Below are 15,475 nucleotides of genomic sequence, written 5' to 3'. Positions count from 1 at the left end.
CTCACATGGTGAACAAGGTGCAGTGGGTGTCCATCCTGCACAACATCCGTCTCCCACTCATTGCAATGATCTCAATCCATCAGTCACGTGCAGGATGCAGCATGCCGGCTGCTCTGCAAGCCAGCCACCAGCTCCACGTGAATGGTGAGCATGGCCACTGCACTGTACCATGGCTGGTGATGGAGCCCCTGGAAGGTGGGCACCTGCAAAATTCTGTCTTGTCCTTCATCAGTCTCCATGGTCACATAACGTAGCACAAAAGTACTGCTACAGGCCAGAAGAAGTTTAAATGCTTAAGGTTTGGTTGCCTTGTATGTATTAGGGTTTTTTTCACAGGGATTTCCTCTGGCTGTAGCTAGATTGATGCTCTAATATCCAGAAATGCTAAAGCTACCCTGTTCTATACCCCTCTACAAAGCAAATGGGTTTTTTACCACTTAAACCCAAAAAGCTGCTAAACTCCAGGATCAAGCATGAGTGTTTTAACAGCAGGAATTGAGAAACAGGCTCTTGTGATCCTGTTTGCCTCAAGAGGATGATGTCCCCACCTGGGCTATTTCACATCTGATACACTGCTGCAAGGGTTTCCTGTGACAAAATTTTCATCCATGCTGGGAGGACAGCAATACATGATGGGAGATGTAGCCTATTTGCATACATTTGAGACACATTTTAAGCAGTTTCCAGATCAAGTTTCTCGTTTTCAGTTGAACGTGTCTTGCTTTTCAACCTTCCTTCTTTTTGTCTCAGTTACTGTACTTTTCTATGGAAAGACCAAGTAAAGAGATCATACTTGTTCTCAATATACCCTTTCAGGACAAAAAAAATTGCCATTTTCTGAGGATTACTTCTTATTTCGTCTGTTAGAGATATCTCTGGGAGCATCTGTACTTTTCCTTTCAGTAAAGACAGGTCAGCTGATAATCAGTCCAAAATACTGCCTGTGACAATGGCGGGTGAAGCCTAGCTGTATCCTTGGTTTTCTTTTTTTGCATATCTGTATTTAAGACAGCTAATAATTGACTATCTGTATCTAAGAAAGCTACTAGCTAATAATTTTTGCAGAGAAACGTGAGAACAAAACACAACATTTGTTAGTATGTGGTTTTAGAGGGAAGAATTTCTTTTGTGTGTGCTGCTTCTATAAGCCAGAGCAGTAGAAAGCTTTTCCACTCAAGAGCCTCTGTAAGTACATTGTATTTAAGAAGGTTTTGTTTTTATAGGATGGTTAATTATTTTTATTTAAAAAATACATAAACAATTTAGCTGGGTTATTTAAAATCCATTTGCTTTCATTATAGTAGATATTCAGTTCCTTGCCATTTACAATGTATTTCTCAAAATTATTTTCTCTTTCTATCTTCTTGCCAGCTGGATTTTTATTCTGCCATCACTAGCTGCCTTTTTTTTCTGCCAAAATCTGAAACATTTTAAAATTACATTAAAATGGTTTAAAATTAGACTATGTGAGTATAATTTGGAAAATGTGTTAGATTGACTCAGCCTAATGAGTCAGGCCTATTTTTTAGATACATTGGGTATATTGTAATATTTTATCTGACTATCAGTAACTCAGTAAAGTAAAGAAAAGGGGGATGAAAACAAAAAATGCTTCAGCGGAGCAGAAAATATCAGAATAGTGTAAGTATGGGAACAATTAGAGCTGATTCGGCATTATTTTTCATCTAAATTCCCCTTTATTTTTCAAAGATTTTTCTAGATACAGCTTTATCTAGGTAACATTCTCTTTTCAAGCTAAAGAAACACAAGTTTATTCATTAGGATTTCAATTCAGAGTGGAGATTTCCATTCCTTAACACACACCAAGGAGCTATGCTCACGCATTCAGAACTGTTTACAAAAATGGACTAATAAGAGAAAACAGCTTTATCATTGTGGTTTTCCTTGTGGTCAGCATCTGCACGAGAGAAGGAAGGGTATGAAGGAAGGGTAGTCACATTTCAACAAAAAGCCAACAGAGCAAATCCTGCTCTGTTAGGTGGGTGTAAGGCCATAGCTAACTGCCGATTTTAAAAGAGTAGTTACAGAATCATATTGCTGTATGCAGAAAAGAGGATTTGGCATTGTATCAATTAAATTATTCCAGGGAGATGGGATGAAAAGCAACGTACTGTTTCTGCTTGCAGATTTAATCTGCTCTTGCAAGGCATGTCCTGCAGGAGACAATCCGGGGGATAAATCTTCCTATGCGACTCTCTTTAAGCCCACTGAAACAAGATTTATACCTCTGTAGCTGATCCAAGGATTGAGTTCCAACTGCCAAGCCCTGAACAACCTCCTCATTATTTTTCAGCATGGGTTTACACACCAGTTTGACATTACTTGAGTTAATGTTATCAGATGCATATTGCTCTGGATAATCTGAATCACAACATATATATGGATAGTAATGACCTAGAATCATACAACTGCTGCTCTGGCCCCTCCTCAAAGGATCCTTGGATCAAAAGATGAGGAACTAAATTTAAGGGTCAGGAATGAGATGATTCTGTGGCCCTTGCAGTATGAACTGTACAGGGTCCTACCCATTTCTAGTAAAGGGCACCACAAAAACTCTGTCCTGAATGCAGTCCTGCACTGAGCTGAAGTCACCTCTACGAACCAAAAAGTCTGGTGGTTACAGTGATGCTGGCATGACAGGCATTGGTGAGAAGTGAGGCCCTCTGCAAGCTCCTGTTCGGATGAGTCTGTCCATGAGTGAAGCTCTGGGATGTTCAGGGGGGCAGGTAGCAGGTGCTCCTGCTTCACGTCACCTACAGTGTGGTGTGACAGGTGACAGTTCCCGCACCGGGGCACAGCAGTTCTATCCTGAGTTTGGTGGCAGCAGGTTGCACAGGCGGTGCTCTTCCCTTGTGCGTGCTGTGACGGGCTTGCATGGTCAATACAGAAGTATCGATACAGGTGCAATACCTGCCATTGCAAAACATTACATTGCATTCTACAACATCTTGTGGATAAATAATTTGCAAAATTCTTTTACCCAAAGGGCCCCGTCTTGAGCTCTTTTACCTAGCTTAGATTCCCACTGACATTGAAATAAAAGTTGAGGCAACTGGGTTTGGAAACTTTACAAAGAAAACATATGTATCAAGTTTGCTCAACATGGGTGTCTGAAGAAATGTTAAAAGGTGTCCAAGATGCAAATGTTTGTTTATGAAACACTCAGGAGAATTTCACAACGGCATATAGGAGCAACTTCGTTTTCCATTTGAACCCTTGCACATCAGATACATGTGGTGTGGATATCCACTCAGCACCTGTACTTGTCATCTCATTCCCACTGACTGCTGCTTCATGAGGTTAGCGTGACAGCAGAGCCTCTTACCCTGCAGCACGATGACTGCCATGTGCTAATCCAGGTGTGGGTTCCTCCTGAGAAAGGTGTCTCGCTGGCTGTACAGCACCAGTGCTTATGGAGCAGTGTGGAGAACACAGGCTAGCTGATACATTGGGTTGATTTTCATGTGGATCATTTCCCAGATCTGGCTCCCTGCTCAGTAACAGAAGGATTAGTGCTTGCACAAGGGAAGAGAGAACCTGGTCAGACCCACCCCTTGCAGCAGCCCTCAGTGCAGCTTGAAGCTACCATGGTGTTGGCTCAGTGTCCGTGCAGGTAACACTTCAATACAATGCATGGAAGTAGGTTTTAGCACCATTGAGTGTGTGCAGGCTTCCCAAGGTACCAAGAGGTGTTTTCCACTCTAACGCTAGGAACTTCATCAGTGTAACTTCCTACAAAGTGTCCAGATAGGACACAATGGCTCTCTAGCTCCACCCTAACTTTTCCCCATTGCTAAGCCCAGGGTAATGACCAAGAGGCTGAGAAGCAGCTGTCTGCAAACTTCATATAAATTCTTATAATTCTTTGCCATATTGTAGGAGAATTATTTCTTAGTTTATCTCAGTTCTTTTTTAGAATGTGAATCTAATTGCAAAACTATGATACTGCACTTCAGCCTGTATTGCAAAGTTTCCGGGATCACGTGTAGCTGCAAACTTTCACTTCATGCCAATGTACTGCACTCTAATGGGTGGACTTTCTAAACTCAGTGTTCTGAAAGTGTGGAGGTATTTTGAAATAAAACCCCAGTGAATAAAAATAATCTTCTATTTTACTCCAAGTTAACCTTTTGATGAGAGAGGGTGTAGAGTTTGGGCAGTAAAGCTGAAAGTCCAATTAGTCTCAGTGGGACTAGTCATAGAATAGATCCTATTCTGTGTTAATGAATCAGAATCTGCCCCTGAGTAAATAATCTCTACGTTCAACATCTGTGAACAGGGAATATACAGAAAAGAGCCATAAATACTACACAGTCATAAGTCAAGACAAGTGGACGTTTTGTGGTGATGCACTTCGTAATTATTGAACTGTAGGTAAAGTCCTAAGCTTGTGGATGCAGCCATGCAAGGAGTTCACGTATTCAGTAGGGCACCTCATTTTTAGCTTTAGGCTGAGAAATAGTCTCTTTCCTTGTCCCATCCGCTCTTTCTAGCTCAGTCACTGTTTAATGATTCAATGCAAAGCTGAACGGTGGCTCTCAACAGAGCTGAGAAAGTCCTTCCTCCAGGGCCTGTGGGGTAGCAGGTATGTCCTTCAATTACAAAAGGGGATTAAACCTGTTTCCCTTCCACGCTGCCACTTTGGGTGAATGATCTAGCCACTGAGCTGTTTGTTAGTGAAGCTGAAGGATGAAGGCTTGTAGGAGAAAGGTGACCGTGTTCTGTGGGGAGACTGCTCTGTTTGAAGGAAACACTCATTTTGCTTACTTGCTTGAGTAGTGTGGGAAGATGCAGGCAGTTCCTGTGAGTCTGCTTCACGGAGCTGGGTCGTGCCTGTGCCCACACCAGCCACATTAGCGTGGGGCATTCAGAACAAAAGCAGCTGGGACTTTGGTACTTAGGCCTTTTGTGTCTCCAGGCAGTGAGTTCCATCAAACGTATCATTAGGGTAATATCTACTGGATCAAACAGCATTTCCTGACCCGAATAAAACAAAAAGAATAAAACCATATTAAATTGGGTCCTGATTCAGCTCCTAATAGAATTGATTTACCCGCAACTTACTGTGCAAATGGCTATCTCAGTGACAAAACTGTGTAGACATCAGAGAAATTGGTATTAATGGTAGAATTAGAGTTCTAGATCCCCTTGTAGGCAGAAGGCTAAACTCTCTTCTTTTTGACCTGATTGATCTTTGCTAATGACAATTTAGGGTCTTGGTGGTGTTTAATATAATTGAATATTCATTTGCATTTTTAAAAATTTTATATGAGAAGTCAAAGACTCTCTTCTAGGGACATTCTACCATGTTACTGGCTTGAGCAGGAGTTTGTACGTGAATACACTTTTGAAGGACCAGATCCTGAGCTGGCATGTATTTGCATGTAGATGTTGAACCTCACTGTTTCATTAAGCTTGTCAATGCTTACCCAGTGTGACCTCCAGTGAACTGGGAACTGGGGTGGGAACCTTGCAAGAATGAGTTTTCCAGGGAGCACTTCTGGCCTTTCTGAAAATGTTAGAAGCAGAGCTGATCCTCTTGTCTTGGAACAACTCTGGGGTTCGTTTTGGTAAACTGGCAGTGGGAGGTGAAGATGAAAAAAGAATTACAAGGGACATGGTGAGAAATTAGTTTTGTAAGGGTGGGTGAGCCCTTTCTTCTCCATCAGTTTGTTGTCTCTACTATTTATATAATTTAATGCAAAATCTTCCTGACAAATATTCTGTGTGGTGGGGAAGACAGGATCATGGAAGTGCTTTGCTGGGCTCCTAATTCCCCTAGCTGTCCTGGTGTTGATATGACACCTGATGTACCAGAGCAGCATGACAGTTAAGATCAGCATTCACCGTCAGATAATACCAGTAAAGATTTTATTTCTAATCAAATGTGGTATCATTGATATCTGATGACAATTGCTGTCTTTTTAATAATCCTCACTGTGGAAAGCCTTGAATACTCAGTTACAGTTGCACTGCATTCCTGAAATCATTTATTCTCTGCATAGAGATGTAGTAAGATGTTTGCTCCAGTTAAGCTAAGACTGAACTGTGCCCCTGGGAGTCAACCAGCCAGCTACTGAATCTTTATCAAACTGACATGGATGACCCTCATCCCTGGTAGGGAGATCAACTACCCCTCACAGGAACACAATATTCTTTCAGCCTTTCAGCATTGCAGGGTAAACTGGAGCATGCATTGGCTTGCTGGCTGGACACGGAGGGAGATAAGCCTGCAGCCCGTTACCTCTACCCCCACCAGCTGTGGCAGTGAGACTGTGCTGCAGGTTCCAGAGAGTGTGGGGATGTATTTGGACAGCTGCAGAACATGAGCAAGGGGAAGAAAAAGGGCTGTCTCCAGGCAAACATGTCCTGATTTATAACGGAACTATATTTATGTTAGTTGTAACCACATTATTCAATGTAATTGGGGTCAAGAATTGAACGAGTCTAAAAGAATGCAAAAAATAGTTTCAAAATTCCTATTATAAATAAAGACCTGGTTTAGAGGTTTTGTGAGAACTCCAGAAGTTGAAAGGGTAGAAAAACCCCAGTGTTTTCCAAAAGACAATGCCAGAAAAACCACATGAAAATTCCTCAGAGTGGAGACTGACTGCTTTCAATTTTTTAATTTTTTTTGGTGCTTGTCAGTGTCTCATGCTGCCCTCACTGTCATTTTATTTCACACTATTTCTGTGCTAGCTGACCAGTTCAGTACTGGTGCATTGTAATACCAGTCAAGAGCAGGGACTTGCTGTTCGTTGTTGCCAGGAGTGAATTTCTGTCCCCTTACCATGCCCCAAGGTATTAGCAGTTGTCAGTCAAACAAAGCAATGGCAGTACCCTCCAGTCTTACACTGTGTTTGTTAGATTTTCAGCTCAGAAATGTATGTATTTCCCTCCAGCTGCATTTTGGAAAGTTGGTCCCTGGGCTGAGGCACTATGTTCTGTTCTCCTTTACATTTATGTGCTACCCGAGGCCATCATTTGTCTGAAGAGTTCCTAATATTTGCCTGATTTTTTTTTTTTTGCATCTCACTTCTTTGCTTATGCTCTGTCTGGTAGGATAATACTGAACCCATAGTGAAAGCTCTGCCTAGGCACTTTTGAGACATGAATTTTACTGTGTTTAGCTCTGTCTAAAAGGATGTTTCTCCCATCAGTGAGAGCTCTCCTGACTACTGCTCTATTGCTTCTCTTCATAGTTCTCAAGTGAATATGAAGTCTTCCCACTTCCTCAAGTCTTCCCTTCCCATCTACTCCTGTCTTCTTCCATGGTACTCTGAAGAAACATTGACAAATAGTTCTCTGCAATCAACTTTGTATGGCTGTGTTGCCATAATTTAAAAAGTTGTTTTCATTTTGAAAAAAAAAAAAAATCAGAATGTGGCTTGTAAGCTATAGTAATGCAGACATTTTCTATTACAGTTAACCTTTGCTCTTCAGTTAAAGCTGTATCTCAGACCTAAGCCAAGGGTCATAGATAAAACATCCCTAGGTTTTTTTCCACCTCTTAAACAGAGTTGTATCAGTGAACCATTAACTTAGTAGATTATTTACTGTTACCTTTATGGAAGAAATGCATACTGTACTTTTCCTGCATTGCTCAGGTTTGATTTATGTATGGCCTCAGTTCTATAGGTTCCTCACTGAGGCAGGGCCTTCATACCATAGCGAAGTAAACAAGCAGCTGAAGCTTGCCTGAACAGTAGTCAAAACTTACAGTAATTCACATACTTTTGTCCTCATATCTTTTCTATTTAACATGCAGCACTAACAGTTCTGGTTTGCACTGGGGAAAAACTAATTATAGCACCATTAAACTTAGGTAGGTGTTAGCTTCGAGTTAAACTGCATAGGCCAGGATTTGAGCTGTGACCAGATCCTACAGGGAGCTGAGGCCAATTAATTATAGCTCCCTGATCTGAAGACAGGTTACAAGCTGGCCCCAGCACTGATTAGAGCAATATTAGAGAAGAGATTACAGCATCTTGGGGGCTGCTCTAATACAGGACCAGCTGCTGGTACCCACTGAGGGCTGCCAGAGCAGGGCTTGTGTTGGACTACCCTTCTGCCCTTGCTGTGGCCTTGAAGGGGGCTGCAGGAACTGGTTGCACCAACTCTTTGGCAGGATAAAATATCAGGGCTGAAAATGAGTGAGTTCTTTTCAAGGAGGCAGCATACGGAAGTGGGGAGGCCATGGGCTGACTAAATCTTCACCCTCTCATTGGGCAGTTCAACAGGAAGAGATAACAAAACAGGAGACATCTGCTGGTAGTGACCAGCTTTTCTGCTCTCTGACTAGCAAATGGAGCTTTCCTGGTGTGATGATTTTCCACTTCCTCCTAGTCTCACCAGCCTATCTTTGAGAGTCAGATATTACAGTAATTTTGGGGAGGTGGACTTCCCTATTTCTTCTCCTGCATGCTCCTCTTTGCTGTTGCCAAACATTATCTCCCCTCCCAGCATGTTGGAGCTCCCCAAAGTGAAGGGAGTGGAGTGTGAGGAAACCAAGGGAATTGTCTGACTCAGCTTCATTTGGTCTTTCAATCAATTGAGAAACAAATGTGATATCCCCCTCCACTCCCTATTGACTGAACCTGTGTATGTAGGTCAGGAACCTAGAACTGGATTTTTCCAATGGTTGGGAAAGAGCTTAATCCTTAAGAGGAGATTTGTAGGGAGGTACAGAATAAAAGGGTTAGGTTCTTGATGACCTTACAGTGAGAGCCAGGAAGAGAGGTGATTCACTCAGCTCTGCTAGTAGACTTCTACAGACACCTTTTAAAGGGGGCCAGAGCTCCTAGAGAAGGGCAGTACAAGCCAGACACAGATGCTTCTATGCTGTTTACATTGACTTCAGCTGATTTCTTGACAAAGCAGGGCTTACTGCTGCTTTCATTCTGTATTGTGGGGAATGATAGGCTCAATCTATTTCAACACAAAAGTTTAGTTCTGCACAGTGTTGCTGCTTTGCTAATGGGGATACCTGGGTCTGACAGTGGTGTTAGGGGTGCAGGGTAGGAGCTTGACTCTGCTGCTCTTTAGTGATGATGCTGCAGAGGCTCTGCATGCTCTAAGCAGCCTCAAAGGGCTCCAGCCCTGACTGCTTTCAGAAGCAAATTCCCTGTGGCAGTGGACAAGTCTGAGGACAGCACTGCCAGCTGCTATCTTGCTACATCTAGCATGCCAAAAGTGGCACAATTTCTGGAGGCAGTGAGGAAAGTGAGGACAAACAGAGAAAATGTTGGGATCTCACTGTTTTCCTCCCACACACAGCTGTCTTAAGCGCCAGGCTGCTGTGAATTGTGCAGCACTGTTCAGCTTGAGCCTGAAGTATCCAACTGTGTCAGGGCTGCCACTGCTCTGTCTTTAAGCACCAAATTATACAACAGAGCCTAGAGGCTGGTGGCATGCTAACCTTGGGCTACATTCCTTCTGATGCCCAAGAGTACACCACCCTCTTGGATAGAGGTCCAACATTTCACATCTCTCAGTTGTGATGTTTTCTTGCCCTCTGGCCTTTGACTAGATGGTGCTGCCCAGACCACTCAGCAGATGAGTAGTGGCTCATGCCTTTACAATCTTCAAATATCCTGGTACCCTTTGAGTGCTTAGGACACACAGTACCCACCATGCAGAGCCCCTCTCCCTCATCCTGCACTGTCAAGACATAGACATGCACGGGTAGAATGTGCCTTCCCATGTCCTGCAACCTTGTGTCAGCATTTCCAGGACCCCTGTCAGCAGCCCACATCATCCCCACATACTCTGCCACTCCCATCTGCCACTTTTGGCACTGTCCAAATGCAGTGCAGCTCCAGATGCTCTTTCCAAACCACATAAGAAAGTAGAATGGAAGTTCATAATCTGAGGCTAACTCATGAGTACTCTATACGTTTCCTTTCCCCACCCCCTCCAAAGCAGTATATCAGTATCTGCACTTGGCTGTATGGGAGAAGACATTGAGTTCTGAAATCCCAGTCCTGCTTTGGCCACAGAGTTATTGCACAGAGATGTTGTAGTAGGTGAGGCAGAGGAAGCTGGCTGAGAAGGGAAATAAAAGCTCTTAAAGTGCATGAGACCCTCATTCAATATAACTTGTTGCTAGTCAAACTCAGAAGTCCTTTTTGTTGAATGGATGTAACACCCTTCCCTGTTCTCTTTCCCAGCCTAGGCACTCCACTCAATTTAAAATAGCCTGTATCAGTGAATCTTAACCCAGTTGGGTGCCACAGTAAATTATGCTACGTTAATTTTAAGCAACCTTAAACGAACTCACTGAATCAGCTTTAAACTCATTTTAATTAGACCTGTGTTTCTTCATGAGTGGTTGATGCAGTTTGGTCCCAGCTGTGCTGTGGTTTCAGCCCTGACCTTGCTCTAGCTGTGCTTGTTTGTCCCTTTTTAAACACTCCTCTAGACGTAGCACTCTGTGTAGTGCAGCATGGCTTATGGTAAGGTCGTAGAGGAAACAGTTCAGTCCTATCCTTCATACTCACAGTGTTGTTCATAATCAGTGTCAAGATAACAATCTGCTAGTGTTTTTCCAAAGGAATGAAGCTATAATTTTCCTCTGCACGACTTTAGCTCTGAAGAGGAATTTGTTTTGCCCCTCATTACAATAGTTGAGCAAGATGATGAAAACTTTGAGGTTAAGTAAGGTCAGGAAGAGACAGCCCTTGTGGCCTTAAGTGTGCCTGACAGGTGAATTTTAAGTACTTTTTTCCTTCTCCGGAAGACACAAAGAATTCAATTCTGCTTTTCCCATGGCTTAGAATTTCCCATTATTTCCATTATTATTTTTTTATATTTTCTTCTATTCTGTGCTTCAGTGTGTGCATTATTTTTAGTTGCTGTTTGCTCTCACTTGTAAGTGTACAATGGCATGAAAAAGAATCTTCAGCTGTAGGACAGGACTGAGAGATGCAGTAAAAGTAACATCTGCATTGCTAGCTCTGTTTATGGTGGCCCTGTCCTCTGACAGCTCAGTTTTCTGGGGTGTATGTATAACGAGTCCTTGAGACTCCAGAGTATCTCTTGGGAGAAAGGCAAACTAGTTTTTTGGGCCATTTTTCCTGTGCAGGCTTCATGACATGGCATTGATGTTTTCCAGGATTTTTCTTTCAGAATTTTATAAAGGGAAGACATCAGTTTTCAGGAAATTAGATGTATCACGTTGACCCTCACCTCCCACAGAGGATTGGGCTGATTGTATTAATTGCTCTGACTCTGCAAGAAGCAAACTTTGGCTGTGTACCACAAGCAAACTTATGCTCTTTAAAGCTTCTCCTTATTATATTCATTGGCATTCAAAAGTGTGAGGATGTAAATCTGTATTGAAAATGCAGAGATTAAAATTCTGAATGCAACATTAGGGTTTAGATCTACTCTCATTCATAACCTAGCAGTTCCTATGAAGTCAGTAGATCTTAACCTTCAGGAAAGAATGCACAGAGATTCAGGATTTGCAAAGAATTCAGTTCCTCTGGAGGTTTTGCTTTAGGGACCACAGTGATCTCTCTTTGTGTTAAAGCCAGGAGCAGTGCACATCACCCTTCAAATACTTACGCTCCTAAAAGAAATGTCATTCTTCCTCTTGGAGGCCTGTGGGTACCAGTGTTTCTAAGCTTTCCTCCTCTACTGCAATTTCTGTAGGTTTTCCTCTGTGAAAACTTCATCATTTCTAAGCTCATCATTTCTCTCAGTCACTCACTGTCTGTCTTTAAAAATAGTTTCACTTATGCATTGCTCAATCAATGCTATTCTTATATTCTTCTATTTTTGGAGCTGGACTTTTAGACCTGTAAGATGGCTCTGAGTAGTGGCCATTGCTAAGAACCAGTGAGCTCCAAGATCCTCGGAAATGGAGAGTGACTGGGGTGACTTCTCTTCTGTTTGCTCTGCTTGCCAGACCTTGCAATGAGTGAGCTTACTCATGCCCCAAAAGCAGGCTTAGGTCATGTGTTAAAGGCTGGGTACCAGCACTGGAGCTATACGAAATCACCTGAAAATGTTGGTCTGGATTTTTCAATGTGTAGGTATACTTTTCTATTATCTGCCATTTTTCTAGGCGTGGAACTGTAAATATGGCAGAGATAGTAATTGAATGTAAACAGGATGGTGGGAAGCTTCAGACTGTCTGACAAAGGGTACCCAGCTTGTCTGTGCCTGCTATGGGAGGCATGGGCACAGGCTGAAGACTTGAATGAAAAAGTCCTTTTGCGTGTGTGTGCAACGTCTTGTTAGCGTGCAGGATGGGCATGAATGAAGCGTATGCACTTGTATCGTGTCTACTGGTGCTCCTAGTCCCAGGGGTCGCGTCATTTAAAGTTTAAAATGGTTAATAATGTTTTCTATTTTATTTTGGTATAAATAAGGAAGTGCAATGTGCAGCCATCTTTACAGTCAGCCATTTTCAGTTCCCCTTTTCTTTCTCATCCACCCTTGGACACGAGAACTCCTGCGAGCTCATGCAGCTCAGAAGCAATCCATGGTCACTTCAGGAGTCATATGAGTCATTTAGTTGACCAGATTTTACTGGAAGACACTGTTCTGATTTCAGTAACAGAAGTATGCAAATAATGGAAATAATACAGATTTGAAATGTTTGCTTTTTAATTTGATTAACAGCAGGATCCATTTTTTTGCTATTACATTCACACAGTACTTTCAAGTAATTCTTTGCAGTGTTCCTTAATTTTCATATTTCACTGCAAATTTGTTGCTATAGCTCTGATACGATTACATTTGAAATCAGCATGTTAGACGATGATAGGATTATGTCAATTGTAGTAGACAAAATCATGATTTTAAATGCAGTGATGAAGGGTAGAGTAGGAAAAAATGCTGAAAGATAAGCTGCACCACAGCTGGTGCAGCAAGACAACCGCTCAGTTACAGAACAGTTGAAAATAATGGTTAGGAAAGATGTATTCAGTGATTGAATCCCCCTCACTGCTTATGTCATTTTACAGCTAAAGTCATAGACTCCCGTACGTGGAATGCTTTTGCACAAGATAGGTTGTGCCCCGTTTTAGTGACACCCACATGAGAAGTGTTTATTCCATAGTGCTGATACTGAAGAGCAACCTGCCTTTAGGATACAGGCCGATGACCCTTCATTTAAAGTCAAAGGTCCCAGACAGGAGAAGGGAAGTGAGGTCATGAGAAATGACCAATGCTTGACTTGAATTCCAGTGAATTCAGCTGCATTAGCATAATGCTTCCTTTGAGGGAAAGTATGTAACATCTTTGTTATGTGTTGGACTATCCAGTGGCATCCAGTTGCACAAGATGAGATCTACTGCTTACCTCCTGGTAGCATTACTGTAGTAGTAATAGCATTAATGCTTCAGTTCATTTACTAGAAGGCCAGATTTTTTAAGCTAAAAGTCAGGGATTCAAACCCAGTGAATAAAACATCAGGTCTTTCCTCAGGAGACTGCATGAATAATCAATGATTTTAATCATGTGAACAGATGCTGACGGATTGGTTTTGTTTGCTTCGCAGTGTAAAGATTCCTTATTAGCATGGCAAAGTGGGTTTATAATGCCTTTATCAGCTCTTAGAATGATATGAATTGTTCTTGCATGCATGGTGATCGTACCTGCCTATAGGGGCTGTCTCAGTATTGTGCCTGTTGAACATATCATTGGCTTTTGCTTGTTAAAATATATGCACAGTAGTTGTGATGTTTCTCAGCTTCTGGTAATTCTGGGCTAACTTCACTAGAGTCGAGCTAAATCGAATCCTGGCCATAATTCTCTCTGTATGTGTCGTAATAATCTCTTCTTCCTCCCTTTGCCTGTTATGTCTCCTCGCAGTCTGTGACCACTGGCCTCAGTGGCTCTAGAGCTCATTTATCGCTGTTTCGCAGCTCGCTGACAGGCTGAGTGCAGCAGCAGACTGAGAAAATATGGCAAAACTCAGAAGAGAAAAACCAGGTTTATTTGATGAGTTACTAAGATATATGTAATGTATTTAAGATAATGTATTTAAGATCAAATATAATTAATAAATTTTAAAAAAATAATTTAATAATTTATAATTTTAAAAATATCATGCTATTGTCAGGACAATCCCTACAGAAGATACTCTTGTCACCAAAATTGCCAGGTTCTGGTCATTTTTTGGTAACAAAACCAGATCTATCAGCTTCTGACTAGACTGGCAGTAATCAACAAATAACGCAAAGGCTGGAAGTGGCTATAACATGTCTTTAAAAAGAACGGAAAATACAGGTTTTTCTTAAAAATGTTTTAATTTTGTTTCTAACATTCTACATGCATTTTCTTCATCAGTCTGGGCCCAGAATTTTCTCTTAAGAGGTCCAAATGAATGGTGCATCTGAAAAAGGCACTTGTTAACTTAATATTCTTACAGGAGTAGCCACTGATCATCAGGACCTAGAAAAATGAAGTATAGACCACTGTTTAAAGCTGCAGTGGTTATATTTCTATTGATTATGCAACCCATTCACATCTATAGATGTGCATTCATTAGCAATTGCTGTCTGAAGTCAAACAACCACAGTAGCCCGAACTTCAGATGCCAGAAGTCAAACCACAGTCAGACTTGAGAACAGAAAGTACAATACATAGAAAGGGATTTTGAAATGCTGTTTTAGTGAACTTTTCATAGCAGTGAAAATGATGTAACCATTTAAGGAGTTTGAGGTACAGTATGTCAGTTGCTGAAATGCTTAAAAATAAACCACAGCACACTTGTTTTCACAGAATGGGAAATCGAAGTGCAGAAAAGTGAAATGACTTGGCTGGGGAAGCACAGTAGCCTCTAGCAGGTCAGGACCATATCCCAGTCGTCCAAGGCCCAGTGCTGGTGTTAATCAGTAAGGCCTGCTGCTTTCTGTGCAGTGTTATGTCTTATATAATAATTGTAGTCTGTTGCCATTTTTCTGCTTTTTCTCAGCTGGGAGGGCTGTAAGAAATAACTGTTTCACTCGCTAGGTGACAGTTTTCCTGACTTCTCACTGGGAGAGATGAGTTACCAGAAGTGCCCTACAGAGAGAACAGTACTTGTTGCTGGGAAGTTACACGTTCAAGTGTCCAAGCCCAAAACCACAATGTACTATTAGCTTTAGACAGTCATGCGATAACGTGTTTCTTTCTTTTGTAAGCTGTTAAAAATAAAACAAGGATGCAGAAAATAAATGTTAGAACAGAAGGAGCGCCCTGACTTTCCACATAGCTAAAACAGCAGGGTGGCAGCCCTCGAAGCCGAACAAAAGTATAATTTGGGGAGTGATTTCTTTTCTCCCAGATTTAAAGAAATCATCACACAATTTCCTACCTTTTTAAAATTAATTTTTAAATCAGCCCTGTTCTGAAGTGTTACGTTGGATGCTGACACGTGACTAGGAAGCAGCTATGGAGAACTGTATCTGCTTGGATCGTGTCTCCTGTTTATCACCTAACTTCTGGTCAGGTTGCCTAC

This window comes from Athene cunicularia, assembly GCF_003259725.1.
Source record: "Athene cunicularia isolate RWA chromosome 11 unlocalized genomic scaffold, athCun1 chr11_part1, whole genome shotgun sequence".
In the NCBI taxonomy this organism is placed as follows: Eukaryota; Metazoa; Chordata; class Aves; order Strigiformes; family Strigidae; genus Athene; species Athene cunicularia.
Note: the sequence above shows the minus strand (reverse complement) of the source record.